The sequence below is a fragment of the Mytilus californianus genome, unplaced genomic scaffold, assembly GCF_021869535.1.
Source record: "Mytilus californianus isolate M0D057914Y unplaced genomic scaffold, xbMytCali1.0.p SCAF_1, whole genome shotgun sequence".
Classification (NCBI taxonomy): Eukaryota; Metazoa; Mollusca; class Bivalvia; order Mytilida; family Mytilidae; genus Mytilus; species Mytilus californianus.
The window spans coordinates 15,761,252-15,780,861 of record NW_026262581.1 but is presented as its reverse complement, the minus strand read 5'-3'; the positions used below and the strand labels follow the sequence as shown (position 1 = coordinate 15,780,861).

Genomic DNA, 19,610 nt, shown 5'->3' with positions numbered 1-19,610 from the left:
TTCCTAATCTGATGTACGCTTAAACAATACACAGGAGTCAACGTAGTCTCACAGGACACATGTATGTTTTGTTCCATTAAAAATTCATTTACACGTTTGATCGCAATAAGTGTAATAGAAGGTTAAGAAATGATAGGTACTCATTGATTTTTAGAGTAGGGAGATATTTTCAATTGACCTGATACAGTGAAGAATGATGCCTGAATGGATTTCACCGAGACCTTTGTTGGCAAAGGAAAGCTTTAGAAGGATCGTTTCTCTATTAAATTATTTGCAATGTCAACTGGTCTGAATAGTCTGTGATGAACAATGTATCCAAGCTGATCGATATCAGTTTGTATTGGTTTGAATGGAAATTTTTAACAGGGTTTTCAAGACATAGATTGTAAGTAAAATGTAGTTGCACCCTTTATGGTACTTTCTCCGGACATTCAGTACAATATTCTCATCAACATACATATTATTTTAAGATATGATAAATCTTCAACACTTCAGCCTTATGTTCTCTGTTTTAGTTTATGTTGACAATACTTCAAGTACAAAACTGCCATTGATATTTAAGTTTCTGAGCCATGAACGACTTAGTATTAGATGATAAAACAGAATCATATCTGAACTTGTCATTTACAATACACGTATTTAGCGGTCGAGAAAAGGCAAATGTCGCTGCCCGAATCTCCCTTTCCAACACTCTTGGAAACATTGGAAAAGGTAGTGTCGGCATTGTATCTGAAATAATGATAAAATACACACTGATGTTTTTGTTGTTTATTTCAAATGAATAGTTATCATAATTTTAATAGAAAATCACCAAAGATACGAGGCTTATTATATTAAATGTGAAAGAGTATCAAAACCAAATATGTAACAACAACAAAAAAACGACAATCGTTTTAGGTCAACTTCATTTAAGGGTGGTGCACCCTTCATATTGTAGTATTATTTAACTTATAAAAAGAAAAAAACCATTGAAAATGTTACATCATTGATATAGTACGAGAGCACTGCATACTGATACATAAATCTTTCCGGAAAATGTTTTGAAAAGATAGGATTGTTTTTTAATTTTTCCCTTTGTGTGTCCCCCTACGACAGTTTTATTCTGTAAAACCGATGTTTTGCCTATGTCTTTTATGAGATTCATATCAAGAAGAGGGACGAAAGATACCAGAGGGACAGTCAAACTCATAGATCGAAAACAAACTAACAACGCCATGGCCAAAAATAAAAAGACAAACAGACAAATAATAGTACAGATGACACAACATAGAAAACTAAAGACTAAGCAACACGAACCCCACCAAAAACTGGGGTGATCTCAAGAGTTGCCTCCCGTACACCATGGATTTGACTATTTCAGGATTCAAAATTCAAGAGTAAATTTCATTAGTCTCCCATTAAGAACAGATTGTGTAGTAGGTCCAAATTTTGTGTAAGCTATATTTTTATCAGATGACAGTAAAACATTTAAAAAAAAAATCACCCAATTACAACACTGTTTAATCAAAGAATCAAATTTCAGGCAAAAACATAGCAAACAAATGATTAATGTGGAAATAACTGCCACAGTTTACTTTGAATGACGAGGTCTGACATGATAACAGAATGCCGACATGATTGATTTAACTGACAAATCTGTGCACCATTGGTAGCAATGGATGCTCAAGTTCCTCAAGGTTCATCCTAAAGAGAACGAGGGTTATGATCCCCAAATACGTCGGGTCTTATTCGCATCACCCCCTGGTTTCAGGGGAGTAAAGATTAACAGTTTCTATATCATAAAACTCTATATGCATGCTGAATACATAGTCCATACTATGTATCATAAAACAGTCAAGCTCGAACTGGTACCAATTCAGAACCGGCCACTCAGGGTAGACATGAGATGGTCTCAACAGAACTTCCTGCGGTACCGCAGGAAAGTAAAAACTTAATATGATCCGACGTACAATTACGGGAAACGATCATAACCCCTTAATCTTGCCAGATCTCGACATCCTTTTTGACTGTGACGAATGATTTTATTTCAAAATAATGAACAATTAGAATCAAGTAATCAAGATAAATGCTGATCTTTATCAAAATAAAGTCAAAAGTTAAATGCATTCCAGGCGAAGAACTAATAGCAGGTATTGATAATTCCATTTTCACACTGCTGGTGTCTGAATATTTAGATAAAAGTGGTAGCCATTCATGAAAATTAGCATTAACATATATAGTTCTCGAACGTATGATTCAGCAAGCAAATCCATCGGCCTGTTTGTCTCCTCTTTTTTGTCCAAAATGTTATAGATCCGGCCTGTTCTGGTCATTCTGAAAAGATAAATAAATCAGCAGCAGACAAAATAATGGTTATTAGATGGAAGATTGTAAGGGGAGGTGGGTGGGTTTTTGAAACTTTTACATATCTACAAGAGTGGCTAGTTCAATGTAATGCTGAAGAGTCATGTGACGTTGATTATCGGGAAACGAGAACCGGATCCGAATGACGCAGTAATCATTTCTCTTTCATTAAATTGGTTTATCTTATAAATGAGATAAACCGTATTAATCAAAGAATCAAGTTTCTGGTAAAAACATAGCAAACAAATAATTATTGTGGAAATAACTGCCACAGTTCACTTTGAATGACGAGGTCTGACATGATAACAGAATGCCGACATGATTGATTTAACTGACAAATCTGTGCACCATTGGTAGCAATGGATGCTCAAGTTCCTCAAGGTTCATCCTAAAGAGAACGAGGGTTATGATCCCAAAATACGTCGGGTCTTATTCGCATCACTCCCTGGTTTCAGGGGAGTAAAAATTAACAGTTTCTATATCATAAAACTCTATATGCACGCTGAATACATAGTCCATACTATGTATCATAAAACAGTCAAATTCGAACTGGTACCAATTCAGAACCGGCCACTCAGGGTAGACATGAGATGGTCTCAACAGAACTTCTTGCGGTACCGCTGGAAAGTAAAAACCTAATATGATCCGACGTACAATTACGGGAAACGATCATAACCCCTTAATCTTGCCACTTGAGTGTGTCTATACACACTCATCAGAATCCCCCTCTTTTTCCACAACCTAAAAGTCCATTTAATTGAACTAGCTAAGAAGGCATTACTCTTTGATTATACGTTTGATCCTTGGACAATAATAGTTTTCCTTTTGTAATAGCTTTGTTATAATGGGGCTATTATCCTTCCATGATATCCCCTCAGCAAGATTTGTTTTGGACGATATCACTTCTTTTGTTGTATTATCCATGTTATATATATATTTAATATCATCATAAAAAACGCAATATTTTAGCAGTAATACATCCACTGATAAACCGATCATGAATTATCAATAGGTTTACTAAAAGAGTTATCTCCCCTAAACCGACTTTATTCCAAAACACATATGTTCGGTACTTGTTAAAATATTTTTAATAATGCGAAAAATCAGGAATAAAATTGAGAATGGAAATGGGGAATGTGTCAAAGAGACAACAACCCGACCACAGAACAGACAACAGCAGAAGGCCACCAACAGGTCTTCAATGCAGCGAGAAATTCCCGCACCCGGAGGCGTCCTTCAGCTGGCCCCTAAACAAATATATATACTAGTTCAGTGATAATGAACGCCATACTAAACTCCAAATTGTACACAAGAAACTAAAATTAAAAATAATACAAGACTAACAAAGGCTAGAGGCTCCTGACTTGGGACAGGCGCAAAAATGCGGCGGGGTTAAACATGTTTATGAGATCTCAACCCTCCCCCTATACCTCTAGCCAATGTAGAAAAGTAAACGCATAACAATACGCACATTAAAATTCAGTTCAAGAGAAGTCCGAGTCTGATGTCAGAAGATGTAACCAAAGAAAATAAACAAAATGACAATAATACATAAATAACAACAGACTACTAGCAGTTAACTGACATGCCAGCTCCAGACTTCAATTAAACTGATTGAAAGATTATGTCTTCATCATATGAATATCAGGCACAATCCTTCCCGTTAGGGGTTTAGTATCATACCATCATAACATATATGAGAAGAACATAACCCGTGTCATGCCAACAACTGGTTTTTAAATAAATGTGTTTAGTGCAGATGCAAAGATGAAGTTTTCTTCATAGAGATAAACAGTCTAATCAATAACATTGAACATCTGTCTACAAATTCGGAGATTTGGGTAACAACTAGACTGATAGTTCACTGCAAGAGTACAATCCAAGATGGTGGTATACCATGAATCTACCTAATTGCTATGTTAATCTGCAATATGCACTATTAGTTTTGCAAATCTATGTTCCTCTACAAAGTTTACGAAAATGCATTACCTGTATATATAATTCATGCTATTCTAGGCACCCCTTCGAAGTCGTGTACATTTGTATATATTTTTATTTTCAACAAGTATCGTGACCAATATTTTAAAACCATGGGTGTATAACGTACACTTTTAAAAATTAATTTATTCGTATCAATCAATATATAGAAGGTACCACACTTCCTCTACTAAATCGGCAACCACATGCATTCCTACTAGTACTTAAAATTCGGATACAGCTAAGCAGTCCGTGCAGCTTTTTGGAAAGTTCAAACTTGAATAGTTTTACGTCGAATATATTTTGTGACCTGAAAGAACTAGGTGCTAGAGTGAAATTCTATGTATTACTCTAAGTAATGGGTGTATATAGATGCATAGTTGATTAATTCCGACTAGAATTAAAAAAAGAATAAGTCCATCAGCTCTGTGAATAGATAGGAATGGTAAATGTTCCTTTTAATAGAAGGAAATAGATCAAGAGTATTTGAAATAAATTTAAAAATTCATTGAGGCTACCATCTGGATAATATACGTGTTTGTCTGTAAAAGTCCTTAACTTATATACCACATATTTGTTTTCTTTCTAAAAATAGTTGTGGGAAAGCCCATAGTTCGTGCTGACATGTAAAAGAAATGTGATAGTAAATTACAAAGGTATCCTCAATGTTCACATATCCGTGTTAGATGATGATGACAATCAAAAATATTATAAACAATACATGTATATATTCAATAACATTATCGCACTTCAAAGAAAAGAGGATATTGTGTACCATGCTCTGTCTGCTGCTTCGTGAGTTTATAAAGTAATTTAATAATTGTGTCAAAAGTACACATAATTCCCTTATTAATTGCTCTAAGTTGACTTGTTGATAAATTAATTGACCTGTCCATAGTTGCCTATAAACTACTGGTTTGAAGAAAACGTAGTTTATCTTCATGAACTGATTGAAGTGTGAATTTGGGCAAGGTATATTCTGATCGTATAAAATTCATTCGTAGCATGTTATGCTGATGTTCTGGAAGTCTAGTGTCTGTTGTGTATATATATACTATCAAGAACAACGGTAAATGAGTTTTAGTGAGCTATCTGAATAACCTATACCAATAGTAATAACATATCATGAAAATATCAACTCAGCTTTGCTTGTATAACTATATTTGCTTGTATAACTATATTAACTCTATTTGCGTAAGTAAGAAAATTTAGGGTCGGGCATGATATGTATGATTCAACAACGTAAACATGAGCTCTGTAGATCTCTCAACTGACTTGATATTTAATATAAAAAACAAATATCAAATTATAAGCATATTATACAACAAGAACACATGCATATAAATGTAAATAGCTAGGCAAACATGCATAAATTAAAGCAAGCAAGCTAACAAGAAAAGCGCAAATTGAAAAGTATATATATATATACATGTAACTGAGTAACTCACTCATGTAAAAAGAATTGGTATGATCGCCAATGAGACAACTCTTCACAGTAGACCAAATGGCAAAGAAAACAATAAGTCATCGTACTGCCTTTAACAATGAGCAGGGCCCATACCGCATTAATAACAATATTTCATTTACTACGTCAGCTGAACCATCTAACACATAGTGTATAATTGTGTATAATAAGTGGTATAATGTTATTAATTGAGATAAAGGTTGACGAATTTGCACTTATTGCCCTCGTGTGTATCTTGTGTGTAATAGTCTTTCAAACGACTGCATGGTAATATAACATATTGTACATTAAAGCAGAGACATGTAAAACTTACTGTATTAATGTCTCTGATTAAAGTCACAGTGCGATCATATTGCTCATGTGAAATTCAAATTAAACATATGACATCAAATAATAATAATAAATAATCCTTTCAGTAATCTTATCTTTATCACTATCAGATTAATCTTATTCATTATGAGATAAATATCAATAAGAATAATTATACGCCACAAACCATCAACTTTTTTATAAATTCAACGTACCAAGATTAATGTTTGACGAAATCTGCAAACCGCTGGAACCAGGTTATCAATTCTTTGGATCAGTGGTTCTCCTATTCTTTTGAATCGTGTTTTCCTTGTGCATGTTGTGCCGTGTGGAATTATAAATGGGGGCTCCTGGTGTGAAGATTTTGTTCTGCAATTAAATTGATCACCGGTCCATGAGCCACTGACAAATTGAAAGCTGTCTCTGTCATTGGTGCATTGTATAATTTTTATGGCGAAGATACATTAATTAAATTGTTCTATGATCTTTACACATCCATACATGTCGAAAGAAGCTGGAGGTGTTCCTCGTGTTGATGGCATCGGATCGTATGGTGACAGTTCGGTTTACCTTTTAATTTCGTCATTTGCTGGCCCTTGCAAATGAAAATCCTTTCTTGGAGAATTACCTTGTCTCTTCGATAGTTTCATATCAAAATATTGGAATATGACATGCGGATGTCATTGATTTTTTACGATTGCATTTTTGAAACTTTTACATATCAACAAGAGTGGCTAGTTCAATGTAATGCTGAAGAGTCATGTGACGTTGATTATCGGGAAACGAGAACCGGATCCGAATGACACAGTAATCATTTCTCTTTCATTAAATTGGTTTATCTTATAAATGAGATAAACCGTATTATGCCAATACATAGACTGAAATAAGGAAACAAGTTATTCTGTGAGCTACATCTCACTAATGATACTCCCTCCCCGCTAAAAGTATAAGGTAAACTGGAAGTTGTTGAAAGATAAATCTAAAAACGCATCACACGGTATAGCTGACTCATATAAACCCTGAAACCAAATTTCAGAAATCCTTGTAATGTAGTTCCTGAGAAAGATAGGACGAAAATTATTTTTGGGAAGGACGGACGGATGGACGGATGGACGGATAGACACACAGATGTAAAACAGTATACCCCCCTTTTTAAAAAGGGGGTATAAAAAGAAAAATAGGTCTTTAGTCTAACTGGTGGTAGCATTGACGTCCTGGTCACCATTCTTTCCTCTAGTCCAGGTAACCTTGCATCACAAAAAGCCGGTCAATTCACAACTTAAAATTAATCTAGTAAACCAGAATTTAAAATGGATTCTCATATTTCACTTTAAAAGAAGCTTGACCATGCTTTTCCCTTTTATGTTTTTGTACCACAATGTTTTGTCTTACAATGCCTAACTGCAACGAGTAGTTTCGTCCATTTCGTTTTTTTTTGTGACAATCAGTTCTCTAACATGTTTTTTATTAAGTTAAACACGTCTACTGCACATCCAGAAAACATCTTTAATACTTTATTCATCTGAATTTTTATCATTTGTACATCTACACAAAAAAGACTGATTTATCAAATCAAGTTGAACGACTTTTTTTATAGTACCTAAAGTTAAAAACGAATTTCATAGTCACAGATAATTTGTTTGATGAACAATCCCCTTATCTATTTCTGACCTTCATGTTCCTTTTAATAATCACAGCAAATACCGTGTATAACAAGCTATATAAAAAGTACTTTTCTTCTATGACTTTTCACAATGACTAAAAACCCTAGCAATTTGTAAATGAATATAGGCGGTAGTAACATTGCCAATGAACCAGGATCTGATTTAGTTAAAATTCTGAATCAAATTAATGATTTAAAATCCTAAAACAAAAGAAAACTGCCAATCAGATGCCGTGATTTTTATAACATATACAACACAAAAGCAGATCAGCATGTCATTTTGGAAAGGTGTACACATATTTGTCTCACTTGAAAGAACGAGAACTGAACCAAATTAAAGATGAAGTCATTTAATCATACATACTTAGTTTGTATGAATAGAAGACAGATAGTACTTGCAGTATTGAAATGTCAGATGCTATCAAAAACCACATGTCCAACCCAATGAAGAACAAATCACAATTTCTTTTTGACATTTTTACACAAATGTGTCTCAGTTGAAAAGACCACAACTGAACCAAATTAACAAAACATTGAATTTCATACACTATTTTCCATTGATTGAATACAGATAGTACTTGCAGTATGGAAATACTTGCATCCCCGAAGTAACTAAATCTTAGACAGAATTGTAGAAGTGGTTTTATAGATGAGAGAAGTTATTATATAACTAACAGTTATTGTGTCATGGAGTCAGGAAAAGAAGTGTAATAGAACAGTTTGAAAGTCTGGCTGACACTATCAAAAGCCCTTTGTCTAACATATCAACTTATCTTCTAGGGTTGAACATGCTTAAAGTTAAGTTATAAATTAAAATCAAAATAAAGTACTAAATTATGCATGCATTTATCGACAGTTACATGACAAATCACAAAGGCAACATATCAGGATGTCTTTTAGAACTTATTGTTGCTGTGAATTTTTAAAAATAAATAAGAATGTGTTTGGACAAGTACCATTCTGGGGTTGTATGAAAACTGCAAACATGTGCTAAAATCATATGTAAATGTACCAACTTTGATACTTTACAGTCATAATCAAGGAATAATATCATATATGTATGGGATAAGACCAATGTCAAAATAAAGTGTAGTACTTTTTTCAATGTTGCTACACATAAGAAACAGAATTAGTATTGAAAAGTATTCAACTCTTACTTCCATCATGATCAACGACTCAGCTGGATATTTAGTTTACATTCAGATCTGGATTCATTATTTAAAATCAAATGATGAAACAAAATTGTTCTACGTCAAGTCATATACCATGTATATTTACATGTCTAACCTTATGAGCAAGTGCATGTTTTTCTGGATAGGTTTACAAATATTTGTCACATCTGAAAAAAAACGAGAACTGAACCAAATTAAAGATGAAGTCATTTAATCATACATACTTAGTTTGTATAAATAGAATACAGATAGTACGTGCAGTTTTGAAATGTCAGATACTATCAAAAATCACATGTCCAACCTAATGAACAAACAAATCACAATGTCTTTTTAACATTTTTACACACATGTGTCTCAATTGAAAAGACAAAAATTGAACCAAATTAACAAAACAGTCATTGAATTTCATACACTATTTTCCATTTATTGAATACAGATAGTACTTGCAGTATGGAAATACTTACATCCCGGTAGTAACTAAATCTAGGATAGAATTGTAGCAGTGGTTTTATAGATGAGAGAAGTTATCATATACATCAATTTGTCCAACTAACAGTTATTGTGCTATGGAGTCTGGGAAAGAATCGTTATTGAACAAAGCTTGAAAGTCTGGCCGACATTATCAGTAGCCCTTTGTCTAACATATCAATTTGTCTTCTAGGGTGGAACGTGCTTAAATTTATGTAATGAATTAAAATCAAAACATTAAAATCAAGTACTAAGTTGTACATGCGTTTATTGACAGTTATATGCCAAATCATAAAGGCAACTTATCAGGATGTCTTTTAGAATTTATTGTTGCTGTGAATTTTTTATAAGAAAAATGCAAATATGTGCTAAACTCATTTATAAATGTACCAACTTTAATACTTTACAATAATACTCATAGTATAGTCATAATTTGATATATGTATTGGAGAAGATCAATGCCCAGATGGCGTGTAGTACTTTATTCAATTTTGCTACATATAAGAAACAGAAATAGCATTGAAAAGTATTCAACTCTTGCTTCCATCATGATCAACGACTCAGCTGGTTATTTAGTTTACATTCAGATCTGGATTCATTATTCAAAATCCAACGACAAATCAAAATTGTTCAACCTCCAGTCATATACCATGTACATTTACATGTCCATCCTTATGAACAATTGCATGTCTTTCTGGACAGTTTTTCAAATATTTGTCACACTTGAAAAATGAGAACTGAACCAAATTAAAGATGAAGTCATTTAATCATACATATTTAGTTTGAATTAATAGAATACAAATAATTCTTGCAGTATTGAAATGTCAGATACTATCAAAAATCACATGTCCAACCTAATGAACAACAAACCATAATGTCTTTTTTGACATTTTAACACATATTTGTTCCAATTGAAAGACCACAACTGAACAAAATTAACAAACAAGTGATTGAGTTTCATACACTTATTTTCCATGGATTGAATACAGATAGTACTTGCAGTATGGAAATACTTGCATCCCGGAAATAACTAAATCTTAGATAGAATTTTAGAAGTGGTTTTATAGTTGAGAGGAGTTATCATATTAATCAATTTGTCCAACTAACAGTTATTGTGCCATGGAGTCATGGAAAAAAGTCTTATTAAATAAATTTTGATATTGTGGCTGACATCATAAGAAGCCCCATGTTAAACATATCAACTGGTCTTTTAGGGTTGAATATGCTGGAATTTATTTCATAATTAAAAATCTTATTATTTATTTTTTTCTAAAAGAACTAAGGCCTCACTGTGCCCCTGAGATGAAGAACAGCAATACAAACGCTGTTACTTTGTTTTTTGTGTTATTTACTGAATTTGTATCATGGATGGATACCCCATATCCTTTCTTTTCTATCAACTTCTGTTTTACATCATGGAAAGGTGCATATCAAACCATTAAGGTAACAGATCCATATGTCATTTGTAACGTATTGTTGCTGCGATGTTTAACAATAAGTAAGTGTGTTTGGACAAAAAACATTTCAGAGTTTTTGAACACTGACAATATAGAACTAACATTATCTATGAATTAAAACTTTACAGTCATACTCAAGGACTGATATGATGTATCCATGTGGGATAGGATCACTGCCAGGATTACTTTGATGACCTCATTCAATTTAGTTATAAATAAGAAACAGAATGAGGCAATAAGAGTTAAACACTTGTTTCCATCATGAGCACTGGAGCAGGATATCCTTTAATTAAAAATCAGAATTCAATTAATGATCTAAAATCAAATGATCAAAGAAAATTGTTCCAGCTCCTACCAGTTATCACGAACAGTCAAATGCCCATATACAGAACAACATCTTGTCTTTTGTTACATACATAAATGTCACACTTGAAAAGACTTGAAGTGGCCCCAAATAATAGGAGAAGTCATTTAATAATACAAAATTATTTTCCATGGATTGAATCCAGATAGCACTTGCATTATGGAAATAATTGCAGCCGTGAAGTAACTAAATCTTAGATATCATTGTAGCAGTGGTTTTACAGTTGAAAGAAATTATCATATACACAAATTTGTTACAACTAACAGTTATTGTGTCATGGAGCCAGGGATGGATGTTTGTTTTATTGAGCAATTATCTATACTGTGGCTGTCATTATAAATAGTCCCATGTCCAACATATCATCTTGTATTTAAGGGTTGAACATGCTGAAACTGATGTAACAAATTAAAAGCAAATCATTAAAATTAAGTACTTTATTCTGATTGCCATGGACATAACTATTTTCTTTGGTAGAATGGTTACAGTTGATTTACAGTTGAGAGAAATTACTTTGTTAAAAACAATGTTCAATTAGAAGTTATCGTGCCATGTAATTTATGAAATGAGTGTTATTTTAAAAATTTAAATATTCTGGTTTTTTTTAGGGTTCAATATACTGTATGACATTATGGACAGTAATTAACATGTCAAATCATAAAGGTAACAATAGAGGATATCTTTTAGAACGTATTGGTACTGAGATTTTTCACAATAAAAATGAATGGGTTTTGAGCAAAATACATTCTGTAGTTATTAGAACACTTGCTATTTGTGCTTAAAATCATATGTAAACATTTAAATGTACCAAATGATATACCTATAAAGGATGGTACAAATGCCGAGATCATGTTTAGTACTTTATTCAAGTTTGTTTCATATAAGAAACATAATAAGCCTTGAAAAGAGGTAGCCAAACCTGGTGACATTATGGCCTTTAACTCATGCACATGCTGACTACAAAAACTTTCGAACTGTTGCCAAATAATCAGGACAGTGAAACAGTGCTGTTCATTTAGCATAAAAGAATCCCTTGAATGTTGTTATGTGGAAGTTGTCATCACCTTTAGTTAATTGTTTTAGCTTACATAATGAAATAATATTTGTAATAGACTGTACTTTGTTGATGTTATTGTATTAACTAACCGGTTCTGTCTTAATATTATACAACTTCCGTTTCCGGAAGTCATTTATCTCCCCTGATTCCAAGTGTCAGTTGTACATAAAAAGCGCTCTTACATCCTCAATTGAAAATGTGTAATAATTATATCATTTACGTTCTTCAGATCATCGAATTGGTAAATGCAGAAGGAAATAAAAAAGGCAATACTTCAATATTTACTAATGTTTATGATCTATATCCAAATAAGAAGGCGTAAATATTTAAAAACCATTCCCGCTTTTGAATAAGACTGTGATAGATTACAATTAAAAGTTACTTTTAATATCAAATCTTAATACAATAAGTTATGACGATATATTTGATTTGCATCAATGTAAAAATGTATTTTTTTATAAAAAAAATGTCCTTATTTTATCTTGAAATTTATTACCTTAAAATCAATACTGAATTCTACAAATCCGTGTCTTACTTAATGAACTGTTTAAATGTAATTAACGCAAACTATATTTTTCTTAATTGATTGCCACATGTGGAGAAGGATCTGCTCACCCTTCTCGAGCATCTGAGATAACCTCCGGTTTTTAGCGGGGTTCGTGTTGTTCAGTCTTCAGTTTTCTGTGCTGTGATTTGTGTACTGTTGTTTGTCTGTTGGTTTTTTTTTTCTTTTTTAGCCATGGCCTTGACAGTTTGTTTTCGGCTTATGAGTTTCAATGTCAATTTGGTATCTTTCGCCTCTATTTAAAAGCAAAAATATCTCCAATATTGTCATTTTTCACAAAATATTGAAACTAACACATTATTAATATTCAAAAATTTGTACTACCACACTACTAATTTCGAGGCTTCCCTAATTAGTCCATATAGGAAACTTTATTAAATTCAGATCCTTTAAAACTTATGACTGAAGTTTACAAAAATACTTTTTCATCTTGAAATGTCTTACCTTAAAATCCATATTGAATTCTACAAATTCTTGTCTTCCTTGATGAACTGAAATTTAAATGTTATAAACGCAAACTATATTTTTCTTATTTTAAACCAAAGATCTCAAAATACCAAAACATTATTTATATTCAACAAATTTCACTACCACATAATTTCGAGGCTTCCCTAATTATTCCATATAAGTAACTCTATCAAATTCCGTTCCTTTAAAACTTTTGACTCCCGTATTGTTTTTTCTTGCTTTCATTGTTTGTCTTGAATCTGAATTTTTACAACAATAATTTCTTTTTTTTTCAAATGATTTCGAAAAAGGAAAATATGACTGTGCTTTCATTTCTTCAAAATGAAATTGTTTTGGTTTATAGACAGCCCTTGAACAAAATCTACACTCAACAGAGTATTTGAATGACTTTTTTAACATTTTTTTCGAATTAACAATGCTGTGGAATATAGTATATCTTTATATTGGTATTATCCTATTTCAATTCAGTATCATTTTTACAAACATAATACGTAAGTCATTGTTTGCGTTTATTTTAATCGACACATCATGATATATTTCAAATAAAAAGTTCGCCTTAGCAAACAAATCTTAGTAATATATATTTTTGATTCGGCTTCTAATCCTTTTAAACATTTTTTTAGATTAAAAAAATAATTGATTTGCATGTAAGAATAAAATAAAAAACTATTTTTGCCAGCTAAATTACTGCAAATAAATATTATCTCTTTATGTAAATAATAACATGAATGAATTAATTAATTAATGTAACGCAGGCGTTAATAAACCCACTAATATATGTGTCATTAATAGCCTACCGTTAAAATCATAGTTAACAGTTTATATGAAAGTTTAAATATTACAAACTTAGTGCTAAATCGGATATACGGGACATGTCGAGTAACACATTATTCAATCAGATGTATTAAAACTAAAACACTTTTCATAATTGCTTTCATTATACCAGGTTTGATGTTTTCAAACGTGCTATATATTTACCCGCTTTTGCACAAATTCCGTAAACAATAATGAGAACTTCCAACCTTAAAACGAACATTATGTCACTAAAATAAAAAATAAACAAGCGTTCACTCAGGGTAAATACGTTGCAAATACATCGTTTTAACCGCTTCCTCTCATATCCGTTGTGTGGTTTTGTTTGATTTCACAATACAAAATATGTAGCAAGATATTTGTTTGTCACTGTAATTCTATTACCGGAACCACTCATCATTATATCATTGTTTTTTTATTTTTAATATTTTCAGCGATATGTTACCGAAACTTGAAACATAAACGCTCCCAACATCACGTAGCATAAACCTTTCTATTCGTGATGTTATACAGCATACATGTGTAATATTTTATATCATTGACTGTCTCACGAGTGTGTGATTATTTTATGACAAAAGTTATAATTCGTTATAAATAAAATCCTGCCTGTATGCAGTCGAACATTGTGATAACATACCTTTTCCACTACAACCTTTTTAAGACAATGCGCTAACCAATGAAATGTAGGACTATGAGAAAACGACTTATGATTGAAGTTTATAATCCTTGCTGACATTGTATTCATGTCACTCGTCCACTTTGTAACGTGTCAAAAACAAACTATTTTTATAGTTAATTAAGCAAACAATTCCTTATATATTAGAGGTATATATTGCACAGTTAGTAATAAAATATGTTCAATTAAAAGGTATTACAATTGAGAATTTTACCACAAAATATTCCTTTTACAGCGGTAAATTAATTTTCACGTGAAACTTATTTTGCACAAGTTTGAATAAGAAGTGGGTAAGCTAGCTATACATCCAGGTTTAATCCACATTTTCTTTAGAAAATGCCAGTACCAAGCCAGGAATATGACAGTTGTTTGCCATTATTTTCGTTGGTGATATAGTCGAGCGTTTGATTTTTTTTCAGATATTATGGACTTCCCTCTTTCTGAATTTACCTTTACTTTTCTTCATATAAGTGAAAGTTAAAAACAACGTGCTTACATTTCAAAATTGAAATTTCTGGTTGAGATTAAGGTTGTTTTTCTATTTTACACTGTTTTTAAGGTCGCAATGGTTACTAGAGTTAATAAATATATAATAAAAGTCGTGTCTAAGATAAAAAAAATTCTAACTCAAATATGCACATTTAATTGAAAATTCTATCAAACGAATTTTAGATGCTCGATTAAAATTTTAAACTGCAGAATTTTACTTTATTGATCTGTAAAGTATATGTTCCTGTAGTCATTCGAACAGGCTGTAACAAAAGCCAAAAACATAATGCTCGAGGAACATATACTTTACAGTTCCATAAAGTAAGTTTCAACCAGTCAGAACTGAATCCAAACTCAAAATTCATTATATCTAATATTAGTCAGGAAAAATGAAAAAAATACACCTTATTATTAGAAAATAAATAAATAAAAAAATCTGCCAACTAATAAAAAGCAAAATAACAAATCCTCCGAACTCCAAGGAAAATTCAAAACGGAAAGTCCCTTATCAAATTGCAAAATCAAAAGTTCAAACACATCGAACGAATGGAAAAAGACTTGGTACAGGCATTTCCTTATGTAGAAAAGGCTGTCAGTGCCTGGCACAACAGAATATTTTGCCAAATGAAAATAATTTTATTTAGAACTGTTGAAGTTATAACAAGAGAATATTGCTATTCTATGCATGTTAGAAGGCTTACAGTATATTGTGAGGTGGAAGATACTTGTATGATATAAGTTAAAATTGATAGTTTTACAGATAAACTATTATTTCAGATTGTAATTATAAGTGGGCATTTCAAGTTCTATCTATTACTAGTGTACTGTAATATTTTAAACTTTAGATTTCTGAATGTAAATACGCTATTCACCTGGTGGAGGATTAGACCGTTCTTTTTTACTATTATTAAATTAACTGGCTTTCCAAGTGCTCTAATATGGTAGAGATCTTCGAAAGAAGAAGAAGAAAATGACAGGCGACCCTCTTAATATCAGATTTTCCCGCATATAACAAATGACAAACGAAGTTCGTTGATAGCAAATCCGTTCGTGCTTGCCGCTGACGATATATTTCTACAAAAAGACGAAAAAAAAACAAAAAATGTGTAAATATGCTAACACTAAATTTTTGTTAAACTCATGCTTGAGAAGAAAACAACAAACTATTAAATATTTTTCCCGAATTTTAAATTCCATTTGCAAGACGGTTAGTGAAACATGAAGAAAAAGTTTTGCCTACCCTGCCGGATCACATGAGATCCTTCTTAGTTTTTGTCAGGGTTCGTCTTTTTCAGGATTTAGTTTCTATGTAGTGTTAAATATAACATTGTTTGTCTTCTCGTCGTTTTGTGTTTTTGACATGGTGTTATAGGTTGTTTTGGTAAAGGAAACACCAAAAATAATTTAGATATTTTTTTTTTCATTTCAAACATACTTTACGATTTTTAATGTTTAACCTTTTTCTTTTATCATTCCATCAAATATGAATAAATCATCTTAAATGTTCGATATTTTATACTTTCAATTTCATTTAAATTGAATGATTAAATGAAAAAAAAAAACATAATGTAAGATATTGAATATCAAAAGTGTAATTGTTTTTTAAAAGGTATATATTTAAAACAAAACCGGTTAACAGTATTTTTTGGTGAATTATTTATTCATTGAATATACAAACCAACTTTTAAAAAATGAGGGAATCGCATGAACTTCAAATTGAGCGAAATCGGCTGAATGGACAGGTTAAGTGTCTCATACAATGCACACATTAGCCGCCATACAAATCAAGACAGGCCGTACGGTTGCCTATAATTGATTACATCCACTTTATTTGAACTTTGGTGGATAGTTGTCTCATTGGCAATCATACCTCATCTCCTTATTTTTATATAGTCGTAATGCAAATCAAGTTAAAATGTCTCGAAAGTAAACAATAATAGGTACAAGTAGACGATTATTCATATATCTAAGTATCTAAGACCCAAAAACATGCCTTTAGTGAGTTGTAACACTTACACCTAGATTATTTTAACCAATATTTGATAATAGAGACGGTGAAACAGTCGTTATTCCTCATAGCCCAACAGTTTTTGTAGTAGAAATACACCCTGTGACTGAAGATCTTATAATGTGTCATTCATTCTCGTTTAAGTTGTCCAACTGTATCATTTTCTAGAATGAAGCAAAGTGATGATTTTCTAAAAATTGTTTGAAATTTCACAGTGATATCATACTGTAACTTTCTTTAAACCTGTTTATTTACTTTTGACTTTAATTATTTATCCCTTGTAATTTTTTATTAACTGTGTATTTGCATTCAGGTGTCACAGGTCAAATTTATTCGTTCATTGTGTGTTAATATTTGCGTTTTTTGATTGAGTTAAGCCTTCCAATTGATATTTTATAGTGTGTTTTTCTATGTTGTGATGTTATACTATTGTTTCAGAAAAGGGAGAAGGTTTGGTACCATTAAAACGTTTAATCCCGCTGCAAATGTTTGCACCTGTCCTAAGTCAGGAATCTGATTACAGTAGTTGTCGTCTTTTTATGTAGTTCATACGTGTTTCTCGATTCTCGTTTTTATATAGATTAGACCGTTGGTTTTTCCGTTTGAATTGTTTTACGCTAGTAATTTTTTGGGGGCCCTTTATAGCTTGCGGTGTGAACCAATGCTCCGTGTTGAAGGCCGTACCTTGACCTATAATGGTTTACTTTTATAAATTGTAACTTGGATTGATAGTTGTCCCATTGGCACTCATACCACATCTTCCTATATCTACAGACTTTCTTAAGTTTAAATTCACTGGTATAGTCATAGAAATACGAACATCACAGCTTCATTTCTAAAACTTAAGTTTTAAGAATATGTCAGTTTAATCAGAGTACCTAGTATATTAATTAATTGTAATGCTAAATAATCATCCTCCATGCATTAATAAGATTTTAACCAACTGAACACAGCACTATTAGTTTTTTATAGTATTTAAAATGAGCGTTTCTGGTGAAGGAAGACCAGCTCTTCGAATTCATGACATTCATCAAGTGTTATTTTCATCTATTTAGGTTATAAAAATTAATGTTTAGTTATGATTCATGTGGACACGTTTTACAGAATAATTTAACATTGTCTAAACGCTTTTCTTGATTAATCTTCATCCGGAATGCTCAATTTCAAACATTTATAAACCAAGGATGCACAACTACTTGAATGCGTCAGGTGCTATATGACCAAACGGGACCTTTAAAAGAATAGCCAAAAGTAAGTTGCTTTTTGCTTGAGGGAGTTGGAACTTTAGTATATTTATATTTTCTGTATTTATCAAATGATTTTTAAGAACGGTATGTCAAAACACTAGGGATTTTCTACACCAGGAATATAGAACTGTAGCTGTATTTGGCTAAACCTTTCAGAATGTGGATCCTCAATGCTCTTCAAAATCATACTTTAGTTGGCCGTTTTAACTTATTCGAGTATCACTGAAGATTATTTTGTAGGCAAAACGCGCGTCTGGCATACAAATTTCAGCCTGGTATCTATGATGGTAGTATTATTATTTATTGTCAGTATCAAAGCAGACACTACTAAGTTTGTGATACCTTCGGAGGACAGCATTAAGCCAGCAGCGGTATCGACCCAGTGCTAGAAAATGAAAATAACTATTTACAAATTAGGTGCGTTCGCAGTGCTCTATGGATTTTCCTTTATCAGGAACGCTTATACTCAAATATTTCAAAGTCAAGGATGTATAATTACATGAATACACGAGAAACTATATGACCAAAAGAGACCAGAGAGAATATAAAAAAATCAACCGAAGTTGGAGTATAGATTTAAAAAAAAAACTATATTTTAAGACTAACAATATATATATATTAAATTCTAGCAACAGATTCGTGCATGCCAGCATAGCAGTCTAAAATGATGTTGTGTTTACACTAGAACTACACTGAGTTATTCAGATTAAAAGTTTAAATACGTTCATACCTATTACAAACTTGACATGAGCAACACGACGGGTGCCACATGTGGAGCAGGATCTGCTTACCCTTCCAGAGAACCTGAGATCACCCCCAGTCTTTGGTGGGGTTCGTGTTGATCAGATTTTAGTTTTTTATGTTGTGTTTTGTATACTGTTGTTTGTCTTGGTCGTTTTTCGTTTTTTTGCCATGGCATTGTTAGTTTGTTTTCGACTTATGACTTTGATTATCCCTTTGGTTTCTGTCGCCTCTGTTTTATATACTAGTATTCTTACGAAAAGACAGTGGTCTAAACAGAGTGCTGCTGTTGAACTTGCAAGGTTCTAAATCTAGTTCTGGCATCCGAACT

The 19,610-nt window shown here is 32.1% G+C and overlaps 1 long non-coding RNA gene across 1 annotated transcript; it reads right to left on the bottom strand.

Annotated features, from left to right (window-relative positions):
* Positions 1-552: 552 nt before the first annotated feature.
* Positions 553-14,432, bottom strand: LOC127711750 (uncharacterized). Its single transcript, XR_007986880.1, has 3 exons — positions 14,284-14,432; positions 13,282-13,328; positions 553-729 (listed from the first exon to the last, which is right to left on the bottom strand). It is a non-coding gene; the product is annotated as an uncharacterized LOC127711750 (long non-coding RNA).
* Between the last annotated feature and the right edge of the window lie 5,178 nt (positions 14,433-19,610).